General features: G+C 53.2%; 1 protein-coding gene across 5 annotated transcripts in view; it reads left to right on the forward strand.

Moving 5' to 3' along the window:
- Positions 1 to 21,521, forward strand: part of TSPAN18 (tetraspanin 18) — a 178,235-nt gene that overhangs the window by 116,491 nt on the left and 40,223 nt on the right. For 4 of the 5 annotated variants that reach the window (XM_059140438.1, XM_059140456.1, XM_059140445.1 and 1 more), the window contains one exon: positions 5,217 to 5,354. The exons of the other annotated variant lie outside the window; for it this stretch is intronic. The gene's annotated coding sequence lies outside the window, so the exon portion shown is untranslated. The remainder of the gene's footprint in view (positions 1 to 5,216; positions 5,355 to 21,521) is intronic. 5 annotated transcript variants of the gene reach the window in all.

Consider the following 21,521-nt stretch of genomic DNA (forward strand, 5'->3'; position numbering starts at 1 on the left):
TGTGTGTGTGTGTGTGTGTGTGTGTGTGTGTGTGTGTGTGTTTGTGAAAGAGAGAGAGACAGAATGTGAAGCCGGGTTAAGAGCCCCCTCCCTTCTGCCACTATACAATGAGGTCTTTGTGCCACAGCCTCCCTGGGCCTGGGGCTGTGCCACTCAGAGGCCCCCTCAGGACAGAAGCCAAGGCCCGGTGTGGGTCTTCTTTGTGGCTGAAACCAGATTCTGTGTCTGACAGTAGCCACAGGGTCTTAGTACTCCTAGCAGCAGGGAGAAAGTTTTTAGGGTACGAGCCATCTGGGCTGAGGCCAACGTAACACCCAGCATACCCAAAAGACCTGATTAAATGAGCTGATCCCAGGGGCTGCATGGACAAGAGCAAGATGTCAACCTGGCTACCAGGAGCCCTGGTCCTAGCTTGGCTCCTACCTCTTTTGCTGTGTGTTCTTAGGCGAGTCCCTTGCCCTCTCTGTCCCTTGGGCTTCAGGTCCGTAAAACAAAGAAAACTGAGCTCAGAGGCCTCCAAGGGCCTTTCCAGTTCTTCTGTACTCAGATTCTAATTTGGTTTGCACTAATTAGGAATCGGAGACGATTTAAATTCAATACATCGGATCCTTAGTGAGTAAACAATTGGAAATAATTCCTTCCTTTATGACTTCTCAAAGACTCACTCATGAGCAAAGAGAACCCAAGCTAAAATCAATAGCTTTTATTTTTCAGAGAGAGAAATTGCAGATTCCGCGAGCTGCTGGGCATTGCAATTCATTCTTGTATTTTAAAATTTTATGTTTATGTTTATGGACTGCCATTAGGTAATATGGATTCATCCTGAAGGTTGATTTTTTTCATTAACTTAACTCATTTTACTTATTAGTTCACATTTATAGCTCGGGTTTAATAAGCACACAGTGCAAAAGTCATAAAGCAGCCCTCTTCCTTAGCAATATTTTAAAATCAAGACTCTTCTCTGAGTCAGCCCAGGTTTATTTGCTCATAACTTGCTTCTGCTGATTTGAGGCCCAGCACCCCTGGCAGTGGCCTGTCATTTGACTCTGAGCTCTGGTGTCCTCACAGGAGAAAGGTGCCACTCATTAATAAAAGCCATCGATGCTTAAATTTTAGAAAGCAAGCAGCCAACCATCACTTACCGTACTCCAAGTGCTTCTCATGTTATCTGTTTGAGTCCTACATCGTTCTAAACTGGCTTTCTGTTTTTCACTGTATAGAGAAGGAACCAGGCTCAGAGAGGTTAAAAGACCTGCCTGGGCCCCTTGAACTTCCATCCTTTCACTATCTGTTTCCAACTGCCTAGGCTCCTTCCTGCTTTTCATCTACCTGAAGCACACCTCTGCTCTATGACCTTCGGTGGCTCCCCATTACCCTTGAGCAAAGTTCATCTTCCTGGGCCTGGCATTCGAAGACCTTACCCAGGCAACCCCTGCCTTCCCTTCCTGCCTCATCTCCCATCCGCCCCAACAGGCAGCCTTGGCTCATGGTCCTGAATACCCAGCCCATATTTGGGTACCCCCATGCCTTTGCTCACCCTGGCCCCCTTTGCCCACAGCACCCTCCTCTCATCTCCATGGACTTAAATCGGCCCCCTCTTCCAGGAAGCCTTCCCCATGGCCCACACTGGGAAGGACCTCTCCTTCCTCTGAACTGTATGATGTGAGCTGTGTGATGAACCCTGCTCATCTCTGTCATCCTGGAGTCCCAGGTACACAGCAGGTACTCAATGAGCGCTTGTGTTGCTAGTGATCCCCAGGAAACAGACCTCCTTGTGTCTTCTCTGTGGCCTCCAGGACCAGCCAGTGCAAACTCAAGGGAAAGACCCTGCCCGAGTTCTATTACCCGTCAATAGCTCTGCCTCCCTCCTTTCCTGCAAGTTTCCTTCCATCTTCCCAGATTTGTCACTTTCCTTCTAGGTCAACCATTTTCCTCTTATCTCCCATCAAAATGTCCCTGTCCTGAGCCCCCTGTACTCAGCTGATTGCTGCATGAATGGTCTTCTGATTTCTGGCAAATGAAACCCGGATACTTTGTTAGTGGCGAATCCTGGCAAAGGAAGATAGACCCTGGAGACTGCGAAACCACTCTGTATCTGGGCTCAAGATCCTCAGTTTTGCACATGGGGAAACTGAGACCCAGGAGAGGGGAACAGGGGACATACATAAAGGTGTTGGCTGGATTCTCAATCAATGCTCCCTGGGGACTCTCTCTGACTCCTTGGGCTGTCTTGGCCATGGGAATTAAAATCACAACCGCATCGATGGGCTCCGCACTTTACAGCTTGCATGTGCTTTCCCTGAGGTAGTTGGTCATCTCCACAGCTCAGCTTTCACTGGGGCTCAGAGAGGCAGGTTGCATGTCCTGATGACAAGGCCTATGGCTGGGGGCGGAGGCGGGGCTGCAAGACAGGGCTGGCTGGCCAGCCCTCAGCTGGTGCCATCGCCTGCCAGCTTCTCTACCTACAGGAGGTGGCCCCGTGTGCCTGTCTGGCTCTGTCTGCATGTCTTGTTCCCCTGGCTGGGACTGAGAGACTAAGCCAAAGGAGATGTGGGCCAAGGGCAGGAGGTGCCCCTCTCCCTGGCAGCAGGAGGATCGGCCTCTGGTCACATGGAAGCCAGGGAAGGTGGCGCAGGCCAGGCCAGCTCACATCCTGGAGAACAGGGCTTCCTGGGCTACTGTGGGATGGCCTAGGCCTTCTGGCTGCCTGGGCCAGATGGCCCCTGGCCATGTACTGCCCAGCTGGCATTGCTAGGCCTGGACCCCTCTGGAGCTGCACTTGACAGTGACTCACACACATTGACAATGTACACACGTTCACACACTGAGCTTCCTCCCCAGGCCACAGTGGGACCCACCCTCCAGTGCCACTGTGAGCTTATCTGTGGGTGTTTACGACACACAGGAGCCTAGATTTCTCTAGTTCACATTCTATTTTAAACCAGCTAGATGGGGGGGGGGGGGGGGAGTGGTGGAGGTATCCCACAGTGATCAAGAGCTTCTGCTCTTAAATCAGCTGTGGGTCAAATCTAATCTGTGCTATTTAACAGTCATGTGTCCGCCAACTTACTTAACCACTCTGAGCCTCCATTTCTCATCACTAAAATGGGAATGATAGCACAGTGAGGACTAAATGAGGAACTGCACATAAAGCACTGACCCCAGGATCTTTGCATCTCGTCTCCCACTCTGCCCTGACAGGCAGCCCTGGCTCAAGGCTCCCCACTTGGGTATCTCCATGCCCTTGCTTACCCTGCCCCACTGCCCACAGCACCCTACTGTCATCTCCACACACACACCATCTGCCCCCTCCTCCAGGAAGCCTCAGCATGTCTGCTGGGGTCTTCAGGGACATTGTCATCAGGAAGTTCTGGGGGAGGGGGGATGTGTGTGCTTAGATTGGTATCTCCACCTGTGAGTTACTAGAACTGGGCTTTAGACCTGACCACAAGAGATTGTAAGGACTGCCTGTGGGCCCAACATCCCCTTTCACAGATGGAAAAACCAAGGCCCCACACACAAGAGTATGTTCCTGAGTGCTCCCAGCAAGTTTGAGTGGCATCGGGACTGGAACCCATGACTCTTGTCTGCAAATCCTGGGTGGGAGCTGGGAGGTCCTCTGTGGCGGCCTCCTCCTGGGAGTGACCCCCTGCCAGGGGTCTGTTAATTGAGTGGGTGGTCTGCTTCTTTCAGCATGTTTGATGGAGTATGGGTTGGGGTGGGAATGAAAGGTGGAAGCTGGGGGTCCCCCAGATGAGCCTCTTCATCAAATGTGTGCAGGGAAGAGGCCCAGAGAGACTGAGACACAGCCATGATCCCGATGGGGGGCCGAAGCGGGGACCACAGGCCCTGTGAGGGGAGCCCCAGCGACGGTACCGCTGTATAGCACGCTGCTCAAGCAGTCTCTGTCATCCCCTCTTCCCGGCAGCCGTTTATTTATTTCTCTATCTCACCCTTCTGCAAAAAGCTGGGAATGCCACCCCTCCTGGGAAATTCACTCCCACACCCCTCTACCCTCCCCAGTGGGTGACATTAGCACTCACCGGCTCTCGCAGAGTGTGCTAATGACATTTGCATTTTGCTGGCTGTTGAAATGTGGGCTAGGGTGTGGGGATCCCATGGGCAGGTGGGGCCTTTGCAGCCTCCAGGGAGAGGCAGGGCTGGGGACCCATGCTGGAGAGGCCGAGAAGGGGAAGCAAGGTCAGGGGTGGGGGAGAGGGAATGAATGGCTGGTTGAATGGAGAGATTTTTGCCTAAAGACTTGTGAAAAGACACTGAGCAGCTCCCGGTCCAGTGCTCCACCTCCCCCTGCAGGCGCTCACAGTATCCTCCTCTGCATCACATCCCCAACATCTATTGAGTGAAGGCTCTGCTGTGGGCTTCACAGACTTAAGAAAGTCATTTTTGACTCCCTGCAATCCTTGAAGAGAGATGCTATTATTATCCCCGCTTTATAGACGAGGAGACCGATGCTCTGAGAGGACCCCTGACTTACCCAGGTCCACTTCTGGAAAAAAATGGCCCCAGCATGTGGCGATGATCTACCTGCCTCCAAAGACCATGCTTCTGGCCACTGAGGGCACCACCTCTTCCTCCTTGTCTGGGTTTGGATACACCCGGGAAACAATTCTTGGCTCTCATCCGTGACCACCACCCACCTGATAGCTTGCGGCAGACCGCTGTCTTGTGCCCAGGGTATTCGGGGGACCCCTGTTTCTGGATGTTAGTTTCCTCATTGGAAAAATGAAGCCATTGTTCTGTCTGGCTGGAGCATCCCAAGAATGCATTTTCCCATGAGGAAGGATCTTTCCTCCAATGCACTCAAACTCTCGTGGAGTTTCCACCCACTCACTTCAACATATACATTTATGTTTTCCATCAAAGCAAACCGTGAAACATTTGTCGAGCTTCCCCGCTCTGCAAAGGGCACTGTGCTAGACACGGTGGGTGTGATGCTTATGTATTTTTATTCAGGGCGTACACACACAGGCATATGCATATCTTTGTGTTTTAGATGGGTTTCCAGGCAAGTTCAGCTGAGACCTCTATCCTGATGCATGGCCCCAGGTTCCTGCCATCTTTGCCCCACCACGTGGCCCCCTTGGGGCCCAGAGAGCATCTCAAACAGAAAGCAACCCCCACCCCCGGGGCAACACAAGCCAATGAGGTCTGCCCCCAACCCAGCAGTTAATGACTGATCTGCTTCTCTGCGACAGGTGGGCATCTCCTGGACGGCCCGAGCTGGCAGTGGCCAGGCCATCTGACACCATCATCAGAGTGACTTGAAACCTTTGACTAGGGCACCTAGAAACAGGCTTGATCCTTTTCCAGACCTCTCAACACCGGCCACCCAGGTAAGGGAGTTCGGGCTTGTCCAGCATGGGGTTCTGTGACTGTGTCTATTGTCAGTGTTGCTAAGAGAAACATCAGCAGGGCACCTGTTGTTCTTTATCACAGTGGTCTCTTTCATACCCTTCATTAGCAGGAGAGTCCACGGGTTTAGGCTCTAAAGTCTAGCAGACCTGGGTTCAAGTCCTGGAACTATCAATTACTAGCTGTGTGACCTTGGGCAGGTTCCTCAGCCTTTCTGTGTCTCAGCTTCCTTGTCTGTCAAACAAGGAAGCAACAGCACCCACCTTCTGGGTTTGTGGTGAAGATAAAATAAGGTTATAGGCAGAAAAGGCTTAGAATAGGACGGACACGTAGTAAGCTCGGAATGCAAGAAATGCTAAATGTTACTAATTGTAATTCATTCCTTCTCGTGTTGATGGTCTGTCTCCTGCCCTAGAAGGTGAAGTCCATGAGGGCAAGGGCTCATCTACCTAATTCTTAGTTGAATCCCCAGATCCCAGCACGGTAAACTGGCTTTGATCTGTTGAGTGAATGACAGTGTGAAGATGCCTTGTCTGTTTTATGCAGAACCTTCAGGACAGTCCTTGAAGGTCCTTGCATGAGTCTGGACATGGGTTTGATTGTGTGTGACAAAACCCCCCAATAATAGTCCTTTCAATAAGAGAGATGTTGATTTTTCTCTAAGTAAAATTCTGAGCTAGGAGGATTTTTCCTCACGGAAACATTAGGGTCCCAGCTTTCTGTACCTTGGGGCTTCACCATCGCTGGTCTACATGATCCACGATGGCTCAAGACAGCCTCTCCATTCTACTCAGTAAGGAGGAAACCAGAAGAGGAGAGGATGCCACTTCCTTTAATAGGGTACATACACCACTTGCATCCATGCCCCATTGGCCAGAACACAGTCACATGGCCCACTTAGCTGCAAGGGATGCTGGGAATTATAGTCTTCATTCTGGGTGGCTGTCTGCTCAATTGCGGCTCTATTTCAAATGAAGAAGGGGAAATGGACACTGAGGGACCCTCTGCCTTGATCCACCCCTTTATTTACCTTTCCTCCCTGCTTCCTCTCTCTGGCAACCAGTGATCATTTTACCATCCCCATACTTTTGCCTTTTCCAGAACATCATATAATTGGAATCATAAAGTAGGTAGTCTTTTCAGACTGGCTTCTTTTCACTTAGCAATGTGCCTTTAAATTTCCTCCATATCTGGGGTGCCTGGGTGGCTTAGTTGGTTAAGCATTTGCCTTGGGCTCAGGTCATGATCCCAGGGTATTGGGATCAAGCCTTGATTGGGGGGGGGGGGTTCCTGCTCAGCAGGGAGTCTGCTTCTCTCTCCCTCTGCTTCTCCCTTCTGCTTCTGCTTTCTTTCTTAAATAAACAAAGTCATTAATTAAAAAATTATTTAGAAAATTAAAATTAAAAAAATATATATCTTCCATGTCTTTCGATGGTTTGATGGCTCATTTCTTTTTATTTTAACATTCCATTGCCTGTACCACTTCTTACTGACCCATTCACTTCTTAAAGGATAACTTGGTGGCTCCCGATTTTAAGTGATTGGAACTAAAGGTGCTTTTCAGTCTCCTGTGGGTTTTTGTGTGGATATGAGTGTGAGCCCATTGGGGCAGCACCTTGGAGCAAGTTAAGAATATATTTGGCTTTTTAAGACACTGCCAAACTGCCTTCCAAAATGGCTGCACCGTTTTGCGTTCCCACTAGCAATGAATGAGAGTTCCTGTCACTCCACATTCCCATCAGCAGTCGCTGCTGTCAGTTTTGTGCATCTGGGTCCTTTTGTCAAATGTGTTGTGGCATGACCCCGTTTTAGAGTTGGGGATTATAAAATTTGGAGGGGCAGCTTGCCCAAAGTGGTAAGGCAGATAAGAGATTCCAGAACTTTCCCCAGCCTATTTGACATGTGAGTCCAATACTCTCCTGCCACCCACTGCCCTCCCCACTCCCCTGCCCTGGGCTTCTGCCTATGGCCGTCTCCCTGAGACTACGGACCAAAGCCCTGGGGTGATTCTTCCTGCCCCACGGTCAGGAATGGCTGCTTTCCAGAGCTCTTATTCATTGTTTAGTGTCAGTGATCCCTACCCAAGCCCAAGGTCAATGAGGGAGAGCAATGAGAGCTGGGGACAAAGTGAGTGGACTTGAGCCAAAGTTAGATGAGCCAAAATACAACCCTAAGAGGGGGCCAGGCGGCCAGGAAGGCTGGGATGCAGGCAAGTCCTGCCAGACTACTGGCCTCTGGCCAGTCCTTGAGTCTGAGGGCCCCCAGGCTCAACTGCAGAAGGCTGGAGCTGCCGCCCAGATCATCAAGAACCAGGGAAGGACCAAAAATGCAGGGGAGAAATGCCAGACTGAGGTCAGATGCCACCTCAGTTGGGAACCAATCCTCAACTTCAACCTGATGAAGCAAGACAAGCAAATTATTTGCTTTTTATTGGTTTCCAATATATTGATAATTTGGTGTTCAAGGCAGACTTGAATCCAAGGCTGAAATGGTGCCCCTGCCTGTGTCCTCTGCTTCCCTCCTTGGGGTTTTCCATCCTGGGGAATGTACACCCCACGGGGTGGTGGGGCAGTGACCAGCAGCTCCAGACGCACAGCCCGCTCATTTCCAAACCTGTGAAAGGAGAGGGTCTTTTTCCCAGGAGCTCCAACAAAAGTTCCAGAGTTGAAGTTTATTGGCTAGTCTCCAGTCACGTGACCATTCTAACCAATTAGTGAAACAAGGAGGAGAGAATGCACTGATTGGCCGGACTGGGTCAGGAGTGGGTCATGGTAGGGCAGTGTGTGCTGTTGGGGGGTGGTGGGCAAAGAATTGGCCTGACTTTGGGAGAGGACAGGAACCCCAAAGGGAAAACCCCGGTGCTGTTTCCTGACAGAAGAAGAAGCGTTAGGCAGTGAAAACAACAGATGACCCTGTTGGTGTCATGGCAGGGGGCGGGAGATGCGGAGCAAACGGGTCCTTCCTGTAGCTCGCAGCACCAGGGTGGCCTTTCTGTGACAGGCGTACTTCGGGCTCTGTGGATCTGGTATCTGAAAGCCCGATCTGTGCGCGCAGTTCACACATAGGTACTCATGCACTCACACACACCGTGTATCTGCAGGTGACGCTTCACCTTCAGGAAGGACTGTCCCCGAAAGTCCTTCCCACACGGAGTCCGGGTGCCCCCTAGCAGCCCCCCGCGTTTCAACCACCCCACATTTGGCTTCCTTGGGTTCCCCCCCACTTGCTGGGAGGACATTTTCCTTTCTCCTCCTACTTCCTCGTGGCTGGGGAAAGTTTCTTAAGCTCCTCTCAGCGGGTGTTTGCCCGAAATGGGTTCCCAGAAGACCCCAGCCTTGCAAGGCTTCCTTCCCAAACAAGCAACCGCAGCCCTCCCCTCAGCCGCGGCCACTCCAAGGTGACTCAGGGCGTGGGGGTTCGGGGAGGGGGGCGGGAGAAGGAGGCAGCCTCTGACCCAGCAGGAGCCCCATCTCTGGGAAGCCCAGGGGCCTCAATGGGGTTCCAGGGTACCCGAGAGTGGGCGGTCCTCTCCGCAGCAGCTGACATCCGCCGTTGCTGCTCTGTTATGCATTTAGGGTGCGGTGTATGATTTCATTAGAAAAAAGAGCGTTCTGCAGGAAAAAGATCTAAAACCACAGCATACGATGCTGCCTCCCAGGCAGCCGCGGCCAAGTGCTTTTTATGTTCTCTCCTTTGCTTGACTTCGGTCAACCACAAACCTCCTTGCCCTTCCCAGTCTCTCTCTCTCTCTCTCTCTCTCTCTCTTTCTCAGTGTCTCTCGCCTGTGGATTCTGCAGCTCTGACTCACCACACAGACCAGCTCAGCATTCAGCACCCCCTAGCCTTATATGGTGCGCTCAGTGCTGCTGGGTCAATGAATGTTCATTCATTTCTTCAGAGGGGGCTGGTGCGTTCCTACCACATCCCCAACGTGGTTTTAGGTGCCGGGGATCCAGAGTGAGCCAAGTGGGAAGGTCCCTGCTCTCTCCTCTGGTAGATCCCCTGAGGGCAGGACCCTTCCTCTGGGTGTCTTGTCCCCCCCATCCCTTGTCTAGCACCTCATTCAGTGCTGAACCACAGCTGAACTTGGTGAGTGTCTGTGGGTTGCTTATTTTCCACACTATTTTTCAAAGCTCCCACTTATGACGGATGCCGCAGAAATATTGAAACGGCTTGGCTCTCACTGTCCAGGACTCCAGAGTGTAAGAGGCAGCTGGCGATAGGTCCTGGAGGAGGGGAGGCCATGGTTAGAGACCCAATCTGGGAGTGCTCTCCAGTAAATGGAAAGAATTGGCCAGCCTTCACTCCCGCCATACCTCACGCATCGAAAACACCTCAGAGGTCAGCCTCCTAAGGGGCTCCCAGCCTGTGAGAGGGAAACAGACATGAAAGCAAATCCCTGACCTATAAGGTAGAGCGTAAGAGGGTTCGGAGTGGAATGATAAAGGAAGGCTTGCTGGTTCCAGGGCCAGATCAAGAGGTCACTTCTGGGCGGTGACGGCGATGGGAAGTCAGAGAATGTGGTACATTCCAGCTGGGCTTGAAAACGGGGATGGGCTACGGGACCCGCAAGGATGTTGGGAAGGGCATCCCAGAAAAGGAAACAGTGAGAGTAAAAGCCTGGAGGTGAGACCCTGGGGCTTGGAAGATGGTGCCAGGCAGGAAATGAGATGAGGGCAGACTGCTTCCTCCCTGCTGGCCTCCAGGCTTGGCTGTGCAGGCCTGTGGCCATTCTCAAGTCTGCCTTAAACCACAGCCTGGTTTTAGAGTCAAGTGTCTCTTCCATTTTCCTCCTTTTCTCCCAAGCCTCAGGAAGGGAATTGTGGAGGGCCCTTCGAAAGAGGGGCTGCTGCACAGGGACTGAGAGGAATGAATTCCTCCATCTCCAAGGTCCTTTGTAGAATGGAGAAAAGATGTTCACCTGCAGCTTCATAAGGTGTGACAGGGCCAGAGCTGGAAGTCAGAAGACTTGGTCTCCTGTCCCAGCCCTGCTACTGATGTCCCCAATCTCCCTGTCCTATACTTTGTCGGTTGTAAAATAAGGGGGAGGCCTCTCCCAGCTTTAGGGTTTTCTTCCAAGTCACACCTGGGTGCAGATCCTAGCTCTGCTAGTAGTATGGCCATGACCCTCTGAGCCTCAGTGTTCTCATCTATAAATTGGGGGTAATGATGCTGTCCATCTCACCGGCCTGATGTGGAGATTTCATGAGATGACTAAGGGACCGAAGGTGCTTATCAGTGTGCCTGCCAGAGGGTCAGTGTTCTTATTATTTATATTTTCTTATAATAATGCTCTTTGTGTTCTTATTATTTATATTTTCAGTTTTATGCCTCTGTGGGAGGAATCCTCAGTAGAGTCTTAGGTGTTCAGGTGCCTAGAGGGCTGCTTAAGTCCATGTCCCCCAAAATATGGTGATCAGGCCAGGTCCTACCCCTCCCATCTCCAGATGAGGGTAGAGCGGCCTTCCTCAAAGTCACATTCATTTACTCAATCATCAAATGTTAACCGAACACCGGCTGTGAGCCTGGGCCTCTGAAAGTTGAACAGTTCAGCCACACTCCCTGCTCTCAGGGGCCCAGTCTACATTTGAGGCAGCCTCTGCTCTCCCACTGGCCCTACAGACACCATCAGCTGCAGGACCTCATGCCCAGGACGGCTGTGCTCAGGTCTGCAGGCTGGAGCCCTGGGGGAAACCCCACCCCCACCTCCCAGGCTCCTGGAGCTTTCACAACCCCTCCCTTTCAATCCGGGGGCTAAGGCCTGGGTGAAAAGCAGAAGAACATAACATAGCTGACCCAGCACCGCACCCAGGCCAGACCGTCTGCTTGGATTGCCAGGCTCTGCTTCAGCATTCTGCAAACTAAGTACTTTGGAGAAGAAGAAGGACTTGCTGCTGGGCATGGCTGTGTTTCATTCGCAGCCCCGTTAATGCCTGTTTGGAGCCCGAATTGCAAGAGGTTTTGGAAATATCTGGGGAACATGATGCCTGCAAGTTGGAAGGTGCCAGGGGAACCAATCGGCCCTGTGCTCACCTGGTCCTATCCTGGTGGCTGTGGGCTATGGGCCCTATGCTCACCTGGTCCTCTCCTGGTGACTGGTGGCTGTCTGGCCGCCCGCATCCAGGACAGAGTGAGGCACGCGAGGCCTTCAGCCAGCGACCGGTGAACTGAGGGACAGATGGACAGATGACAGGAGACTGCCTATAATACATGCTTGCCTAGTCTCTGTCCAGTTTCCAAGGTGGCTGGAGACATCAGGCTCTGGCTTCGTTTGCCTGTGACAGTTTGATTTTGGCTCCTGGGCAACATCATGGTTTTCAGGCCATGGAGCAGACTCAGAACGAGTGGTTTGTAAACTTGTCAGTTTCTTAGCGGCGGGATGGCAGGAGGCGGCACAGTGCGCAGTCCTGATCTAAGGTGGGAGCTCGCCTGCCGCCGCTCACAGCCAAGTTCAGAGCCCAACTCCAAGGCTGGGTGAACTTGGCCATGGTACTTAGTCTCTCTCAAATTCTATTTTCTCATCTGGAAAATGATAGCGCTAATAGCATCCAACACATAGGGCTGTGATGAGCTTAGATTAAATAATGGGTGTACAAACACAGAGCAGAGCTCTGGGCACGTGGTGATCACACCAGAAGGATGATGATGGTGTATTTAAAGACCCCTGCCGCTATTTGTTGCCTAAACTTCTCTCTTCCAAACAGATTCTTGCAGACGGCTTTGCGTTTTTAAAACAAAAGTTATTTTTTAAAAAGTCAGTGTTACAGAAGTAATACACAGTCCTTAACAATTCAAATGATCCAGAAGGGTTTAAATTAAAAAGCAAATCTCAAATCCCCGCCCCCCCCCCCCCCCCCGCCAGCAGGCTCCTTCCCTTTCCTAGCTGCATTTTTCTTTTTAATGTACAGCTTCCAAGTATGGAACTTTCCTTCCTTTTTTCTCCCCAAGAGCAGGGGATGGGTGTGCCTTCAGGTAGGGATGGTGGCCAGGTGGCTGTTGTATTGAATTTCTGTCAGGGCTTCAGTGGTCCCATTGGAGTAGGGGGTAGGGAGGGGTGGGGGAAGGGCAGAGGCTGGGCGCGGGGGGACGCATACAGCCCACGTCCTTGGGGCAGCCGGGCCTCCCTGCTACAGTTTGCTGTGAGTCTGGATGCTCTCCAGTGTCCAGGAGTCCTGGCAGGGGGCCTGGGGTATGCCACATCGAGGCCAGGCTCGGAGGGACACATTCACAGACACCATGTCCGGCCCTGTGCTGGGCTGCCTCTTCTGTCAGGGAGCCCCGAGCTCAGTCCCGCCCCGCCTTCCATGCTCCTGGCAGGACACCTGCTCATTCCTGTCCACCTGCTGAGAGACTGCCCGTCCGGGTCTGTGCCCTGGGGTGCCCCACAGCTTCCCTCGTTAGGCAGAGCCCCAGGCCTCGCCCGGGCCCCCATAGCATTGGGGCTAAGCGCACACCAACACCCAAGTGCGATCTACACTGCCTGCCTGTACTTCCTCAGATCCCACCATCCGCCGTGGAGCCCGCTCTGCCCATTGAAGGACATCTCCTCCCAGGCATGTTGGGGAGGAGGGATTCTTGCCCGCGATGATCCTATAGGAGTCTCGGTGTTCTCCCTGTGGCCCAGAACACTAATGGGAGGCTCCTTTGCCAAGCGTTGGGGTGCACTGAGGGCAAGTGGTCAGTGGCCATTTCTGTGCCACCGTGGGCCCAGCTTGGTGTTCTTGCTTAACAGCTCTTGGCTATGAGTTTGGGTGCATAGACGCCCAGTCTCTCCCAGGCATCTCGGGGTGGCCCCATGGAGGTTCTGTCACCACTTTGGAAAGGCTATTCCCAGGATCAAGGCATTTGAGCCTGTAGCTCTTGGAACCCCCCGCCATCCCTCCCCCCGCCAGTCTACTTCTTGCTGATATCCAGAGATGTTCAACGACAATGACTCTCTCCCTGGGCATGCTGCCTCTACGTGCCCCCCACCAGGCTTATGCCCCCCCACCTCTGTGGGCCCTAGCCTATGCCCTCCGAGAAGTTTCTAGGGCCCAGAAGATGGGCTGTCTTCCTAGACATCTTCCAGCAACCTCTGTGCCTGATCTTGGAAGTCAGCAGCCCCCAAGACATGGGAGCCAAAGACTTGGCCACCGTCTTGGGAAAAGGGAAAAGGAGATCCTGCAGCAGAGCCAACAGATCAGGAAAACTTGTCTCAGTAAATTCTCCCACCACCCGCGCTGGCTGTAACCAATAAATCAGTCCTTCTCACTCATTTGTTTACTGAGCACCCACTAAAATGCAGATTTATTCCGAGACTGGAGGAGAAAGAAAAATCAGACAAGATTGATCGATCGATTTCAAAGAGCTCGGGGTTTAAACGGCAGTCCGCAGGTGTGGTCCTCAGACCGCCTGCATCAGCATTGCCTGGGAACTTGTCAGAAATGCGGCTCTGCAGACTCTGACCCCAGACCTAATGAATCAGAGATTTGGGGGTGAGATCCAGCAAGCTGGGCTTTGACAAGTTCCCTAGGGGATGCCGATGCAAGCTCAAATCTGAGACTTTCAGACCGCAATGGGCAGGTGGCAGGCGGTCTAAGGCACTGATGCAGGGGTACATGGAGGGGGTGATGGGGCTCATGCTGGGGAAGGGGGAGTGCCGAGGAAGGCTTGGATTATGAATGACTTATTTCGAGGTAGACAAAGAAATCTGTGTTTGACTTGGTGGAGGGGAGTGGATTCCTGGCAGAGGGATCAGCACATGCAAAGTCCCTGGGGCATGCTAGAGCAGAAGCATTCAGGACCTACAAGTGGTCATGCTGGGCTAGAGGGGAGGAGGGGTGGGGGAGGGGAGGGCTAGTCAATGGGCTTCTTGTGCTCTGAGCTGGGTTTCCTCAACAGTGCTGGAGAGCCAGGAAAGGGTTTATGCATGGGGGCGGGAAGATCTGCACCCTGGGAAGATGGGTGGTTGAGATCAAGGATTTCTGAACCACAACAGGTGTTGGGCTATCTTCTGGAAGGCAGGGCTGAGCCTGTGGTGGATGGGGAGCCAGGGGCAGGATGGGGCTGGGATATCCTGGGTCTGCCCTGTTGCCAGAACATTCCCACCAGGGAGCCACACCTACTGAGTGTTGAAACCCAGGTGGCCCTCTTCTGTCCAGCTCTTGGTCTCTCCAGAACACTCTGTAACTGTCTAGCACTATAATTAGTCTGGGCGTTCATACCTTCCATCCCCAGAGGGAGAGGAGACTACAACTAGGTCTGCACGTCAAGGTTCCAGAGCTGGAGGAGCGGCACTAAGAAATGCAAGATGCAGCCCAGACCCCCTCTAAGGGTGGAGCTGGATGGAGGCTGGGAGCTGCGGAGAGGGGCCCAGGTGGATGGTGGACTGGCTCAGGAGGTCCCTGGCCTCTACCTCGCAGTGCTGGCCTGCCGGCCCCATGGAAGCCCCCAGCCCCACCTCCTCCTCAGAAGCCCAGGCTCCTCCAGAGGGCCCAGCCTCCCTTCCGGCCTTCCCAGCGCCAGAAAGACACATGAAAGAGAACCGGGGCCTCTCCCAGGCCTGGAGCTCTTGTTTGGGAAGGGGCCTCTGATGAGTTCATCCAGTGGTAAGTTGGGCGTGGAGAGGAGGGAACATGCAAACTACAGCCAGGATCCTGAGCCCTAGGGGAGGCCGGAGCTAGGGAGAGAGGAGGCCCGCTGTGAGCTGGAGGGCGGGGCAGGTGTGCTGCAGGCCGCTGGCTGGAGGGCCAGACAGGAGCCCCTGTGCTTTGGGCTGGCAGCCCCTGCTTCCCAGGCACCCACCTCTGGAGCAGTTCAGGCTCAAGGGCATTCGTTAGGAGCCCGGCAGTGCCTGCCCCGGCCTGGCCTGTGTGTATTCAAGTATCACGTTAGCCCAAAGCAGAATCAGCGGGATTTGTGGTGAGTGCTCGGAGGAGTTGTGGTTCGAGAGAGGTGCCAGCCAGGGCCCCTCCTTCAGGATGGCTCAGGCCTTTCTGTTTTATCCTGAATACAGATTTAACCCTCGAGGGAAATGAACGGCAAGCCTTTGTGGCCTCACTGACTGTCTGGACTGGGAGGGGTTTCAAGGCCATCTGTTTTGACTCCTTGAAAGGTGTGTTCATTGATCTTTGCTTACATACTACCGGCAATGAAGCTCACTACTAGTCAAGATAGCAATGTTCAGATCACTTGTAAAGTTCTTTTCCTGCTTTGCACTGGAGCAACCATGAGCAACTTAGCTCTCTCTTCAGTAGACTCTGGGCACAGGTCTCCTCTGATTGTCTGTAGACCCTAGGGTGTCATATCCCCCAGATACGTGTCAGCCCTTCCCTGGCAGGGAGCAGTGCTCAGGACAGGACTGGTGCCATCCTCACTTCTCTCAGGGGGACCCATCAGTGCCTTAGAGATGAGGCCAGGCTGAGCCTTGGGCTTTCATCCTAACTCAGAGGCCCCCAAGCTATACAACGTCCTGAGCCACCCTCCAGCATTGGCCTCCAGAAGCTTCTGGAAGGCTTGTCTCCAGTAGGCCTCCTTCTTCCTGCTGCCCCTTTCTTCCCAGGCTCCCCATCCTTCCACAGAACCTGCCTTCTCACATCCCTGGGGCTTCACTTCGGATGTTCATGAGGTCAACCGGCGGGTCTGTTAAAATTTCTCTTACAGGATAAGAAATAACAAAACTAACCTGTGAACCCACAGGTGGTGAAGGAGTCTCGAAACTGGCGTTGACCTCCGGCCTCAGCCTGCCACTGCTACGCTTCCCCCCAGGGTGTGGGCATCACCCCCAACCATGCATTGGCCCCTCTCAACTTTGTCGTTGATGTTGCTGTTTGGGTTTTTTAATAGCTTTATAGATGTATAATTTACATACTATGAAATTTACTCATTTTCAAGGTAGGATCCAATGGTTTGTCCTAAATCTGAGAAGTTATGTGACCACTTTCCAAGCCCCACCAGCACTTTTCAGGGGACAGACGGGTGGAGAGCATGCAAGAGAGAGGTTGAGCAGGGGTTGGGCAGGGGTGGGGCTGACCCAGGCTGGCTCCCAGGACCTTTGAGGATCCCCAACCCTCAACAGCATAGAGTCTGCTGGCACTGCTCCCCATCTAGTGACCCCAGAGAAACTGGGCGCCCGGGGAGGGTCAGGGCCTCTGGTCTGAACAACTTCTGCCCACGTTTCGGAGGAAAAGGCAGGAGGGAAACAGATGTGGCGTAAACTGGAAGAGAAGGATGGTCTGGCAGTCCACTGACCCATTTTACTTTGCAAGCCAAGTGGGACTCAGCATGAAACAGGAGGCCAGGCTCCATGTCCCCGATGCCCTCTGTAGCTAGATCTGCCCTGGGGCTGCGATAGCAGGCCTGTGCAGAAGGGGAATGTGCCCCAGCCTGCCTTCTCCCCCACGGGTGCCCCCCAACCCAGCGTAGGCTTGGAAAGCCGGACAGCCCAGCCCAGAGCCAGCTTCTCCGATGCCACTGGCAAATACCAGACCAATTCTCAGGCTTTCCAAGAGATCTGGTGTCGCCCAGCAGAGTTGCAAGCCTGCAATTAGGAAAGAAGCAAAGGGCTTAACCTTCTCCAGGCTGCGGGCTTTTCGGTGGGGAAGAGAAGCTTGGTCTGGATTAAGCTGGAGGGTAAGATAATATTTACTCTCAAATAATACGCTCTAGCTAGGAGCAATCTGGGCCCCGGGGTTTCCACAGGCAGGAACCTTCAGGGGTTCTGCCACCCCTTACGGGGTCCCCAGGAAGCCTTGCCTACCCATCAATGCTCAGCCCGGCTGGTTCACCACAGTGTTTGCTCTCATTAGGAATGAAAATGAGGAAAGCTGTAATGTTCAATGCGTTATTATCAGCGGAATGCTTAGCCTGTGCAATTATCTCATCCAATCCATGTAACTTCCTGGGGAGTCGGGCTTGTAACCCCTGCAGAGGTCCAGGCTTAAGTCCCAGCTCCACCACTCCTAGCTCTTGACCTTGGGGAAGTGGCGACATTTTACCTGTGAAATGGGAGCACTAACGGGGTGCCTGAAAGTGGGGTTGTGAAGATGAGCCATGGCGTATATGAAACACCTGTCCGGTTGCCAGCTCCTCGTGCTGCTGAATCCGTGGTAGGCTGTCATACGAACTATTCGAATTGCTGGGAATAAGGTCCGGTATGTGGCACCACAGCCATTCAGGGACAAAGTGAGACTCAGACCCAGGGCCACGGGGCTGTGTAAGCCGGGCCTCCAATAGACCAGTGAGGAAGGGGCCGGGCTGGTGGCTGGGTGGGCAGGGGGGCCAGGCCAGGACCTTGAAGGGGCGGCAGACACAGCCTTGAGCTCCAGAGAGGGAGGAAGGGCCCCAAGTGCTTCCTGTCACCGCTCCCCTTTGTGGAACAACAACCAGGCCATTCTCTGTTCTTCATCCTCTGCCTCACTGGTTTGTGCCCCTGGAGGGCAAAGAGAAGAACGTCCTGGCTCATTCCTGAGGAGAACAAAGATGGAGGTCAAGGCTGTCCCCGACAGGGCAGGCACTGGCTCCAGAGAAGGAAGGGGGTGTTGAGAATCAAGGCGGGGGGAGGTTGCCAATCTCCCACCAAACCCTGGAGGCTGTAAACAAAAGCCCTTCTGGATTCTAGCGGAGCCTTCACCAGTCATGACCTAGCTGTATGGAGTGGCAAGGCCCCTGCCCCTCTCTGGGCCTCATTTTCTCATCTCCAAAATGTGGAACCAAACAGAAGGAAATGCTGCCTAGACTGGAGAAATCAGGGAGGGCTTCATGGCGGAGGAGATGTCAAGCTGGGTATTGAGGAGCGAGAAGAAGTTCTCTAGGCAGACAACAGGAGAAAAGGTGAGAGAGCCCGAGAAAGAGCCAGCAGCTTCAGAGTGAGGGGTTTAAATGGCCTGTTCACAATGATTTGTGAATGAATAATCATGAATATATATGTTTCTTGTGAGAAAAAAAAATTGAAGTCACCTGACTATCAAGAATAAATGAAACATCACCAAAAGTCAGTTAGTATTTGATACCATCTCAACCCTTTTTAATATGATTAAGAAAATAGCCTTTCAGCTCCTTCCTAGATGGAGAATCTCAGATTCTGGGCAGGCAGGAAAGAACAAAGAGCTGTCTTCTAGAAACAGAGTCAGGCCCAGAGTGCTAGACAGATAGACAGACAGCGCTTCCTGGGGGTGGGGGCTGGAAGATCAGGCCAGTGGGGGCAGAGGCATAGGGGGGCAGACACAGGGGACAGTGGGACAGCGCTGGCGCCTGCTCCCCCACAGACCCTGACAAGGCCTGCAGCAGGACCGCGGGGGGCTGAGGAGTGGAGGCCGGTGGAGGGGGGGTGTCTTTGTGTGTATGAATGAGGCCTTGTGGGCAGGGCCCCTGCCCTGCTGCTTCTGGGAAGGCCCCACATCTGTCAGCTGCCAGAAGTGGCTACCCCACCACCGCCAAGCAGCTGAGGGGTCCTCATAATGGCTTTGCTGTGGTTTCCTAAGACATCTGGCTGCAGGGCGCCGCAGGCCGCAGAGGGGGCCTGATGACACTGGGAGGTCATGGCTGCCATCTTGCCAGCTCTTTGGAGCCGCCATTAAACTATGGTTCGTCCTCATGTTCAGGCACTGAGAAGGCAGGTGGCTGGGACTGTTGGCCTGGGCAGGGAGTGCTCTGTCTGCTTCTCCACTTCCAGACCCAAAGCTCAACTCGGAGTCTCGTCCTGAGATAATGTCCATGTCCTCCTTGCACTCCTGCCCACATTCCTCCAGCCACCCCACACCAGTGGGTTTTCCCGTGAGGGTGCCCCCACCCCCCTTTGACTGCCTCCTGGGCAGTCTGGACATCGGGGACCCCCTGGGGGAACCCTGGTGCCTTATGGGGGCGGTGGGGGGGCATGGTGTCACCCACACCATCAACACCGTGGCTGTGAAAACAGGACAGGACGGGGGTGTTCCATTTCCTTCACAGCCCCTGTGAAGTCTGTTAACACTAATTACGAAGTTATGGGGAATTCCCAGACCTCCTAATTAGTGTTAATAGGGGCTGGGTGAGCCATTCCTGGGAAAATAGATGTCTTTGTTTGCGTTCTCAAAATTAGACCACTGTGTTCTGCCCGTAGGTGTGATGGAGCCGTGTTCTCTTCTCTCCCCCCTCCTCATGGTCCTAGAGCTCTGCACACAGTGGCACACACGCGCCGGCCATCACATTCCCTGTGGGCACACGTGTGCACCCAGACACACTCAGACACGTGCATATGCACATATCAACACACACAGGCGCGCACCGCAATAGAACCGACTTCAAGCCCTTGGCTGGTGGATTAAGACATCGTTGTGCAAGACAAACACTGAAAACCAAACAGCGTTTCAGTCCCCCCTCGTAGCCCTCCTCGGCGATACCATGAGAGGCTTCCTGCCCCCACGCCGCACCCCGACCCCGGAGACCCCTGTGCGCCAGCCTCCCAAAATCAGACTGTATTAACAAACCATTACGTGTTCCAATTAGCGAGGCAAGTGAACCTGGCTGGCTGAGCAGGGTAATAACACTCTCCTCTTCCCGCTAACAGGCCGAGGCACATTTCCCCAGGAGGAATGAGCCAAGCCGGGCTCCCTTCTGTCTCTGTTGGAATAATGAGATCCGGCCTCCGACCCAGGCCTGTGGAAGGCTCCTGGCCGTCTGGGTCTGTGGCCACCCTGGAAGAGGTTTCCCTTTGGACCAAGAGGACGGGAGGGAATGAATGAGGGATGGAAGCCAGCCTTTTTTGTGTAGTGCGAGCTGCTGAGCCTATCCTGGGGTCTTCTGCCCAGGATAATGCTTTCTCAGTTGAATGGTGGGGACCCACGGAGCCTGGGGCATCCTTTGCCGAGCAGGGGGCACCCAGACTCTCAGGATTAGCCCTATATGTCCTAATAGAACATCAGTACTCCTCAAAGATTTGGAAAACAGTACTTTGTTTTGATATTAAAATAACCGTGGATATATTTTGAAATGAAATCCCATATATATGTATATGTGTGTGTGTGTGTGTGTGTGTATTTATAGTGATATTTGATACACATATACATCATGAATCTGTGAGGTAAATAGGAGATTCACAGGCAGTTTTGCTCTCTTGCTTTCTTCTCTGGGCTGGGTCCCCGGGTTTCTAGGTGGGTGGGGATAATGAGATTTCTTCGGTAGCTACTGCAGGAACTGGGGACTAAGAGTTTGTAAGGGCTAAGCCATAGCATAATGCTGTGTGACATCAGCCCAGCGCCTACACCATTCTGATCCTCTTCTCTCTGAATTGCACAACAGCAGTGGTAATAAGTCCCCAGGACCGGAGTCAGAGTATGCAATCAGGGCAGTTGCAGAGCTGGGGGGTTTGGGGGGCATCCAATGCTTAGAGAGGCCCCACACTTGGCTTAATGCTCTCCTGTTGCCATCTTGAAATTCTTAGCCTTTGCCTAAGAGGTCCCTCATTTTTACTGGGTCCCACAGATTAGAGCTGGTCCTGCGTCTTTTGGTGGTTTTTTAAACAAGAGTTAAATCGGAAATTTGTGAAAGAGGCCCACACAGAGATTCATTCCTTCCTCCCTTCCTTCGTTCCTGCCTTACCCAAACATCCACTGGGCACCCACTCTGCAGCAGGCACCATACCAGAAGCTGGGACTCAGCAATGAACATGGAGGACAGAGTTACTCCCCTCCCGCGTTAGAAGGAAGGGGAAAGAAGATAAATAACAGGAACCACAAAGGGACAGACAGTGGCTCGGGAGAGGGACCATTTCAGGCTGGTGGGAGAGGGGCTGCGGATGGTCAGGGATGGTCTCCCTGAAGATATGATCAGAGACCTGAAAAAAACAAGGGATTATGCCATGTGGAATAGCTGAGGAAAAGAGGGTCCCAGGCAGAAGGACCAGCAGGTGCAAAGGCCCTGAGGTAGGAATGTGCCTGCCATGTGCAAGAGACCAGTATGGCTGTTGTGGGGTGAGGGAGAAGGAGGATCCGGGCCGGGCTCTCCACTGTTGCTGAGGGATGGCTCGCCTCCTCTGACTGGACAGCCTCCTGCTCCATCCCAGCCCCATCAGCTGAGCCTTGCCCAGGGGGAGAAGCTGGGAAGGAGACAGAGTGGTAGAGGGAGAAGCTGCCTACTTTTCTGGGGCTGCACATCCCTGGCTGATCATGCAGTCCTGGGCTTGCTGCTGCCTG

Source organism: Mustela lutreola, chromosome 1, assembly GCF_030435805.1.
Source record: "Mustela lutreola isolate mMusLut2 chromosome 1, mMusLut2.pri, whole genome shotgun sequence".
Taxonomy (NCBI): Eukaryota; Metazoa; Chordata; class Mammalia; order Carnivora; family Mustelidae; genus Mustela; species Mustela lutreola.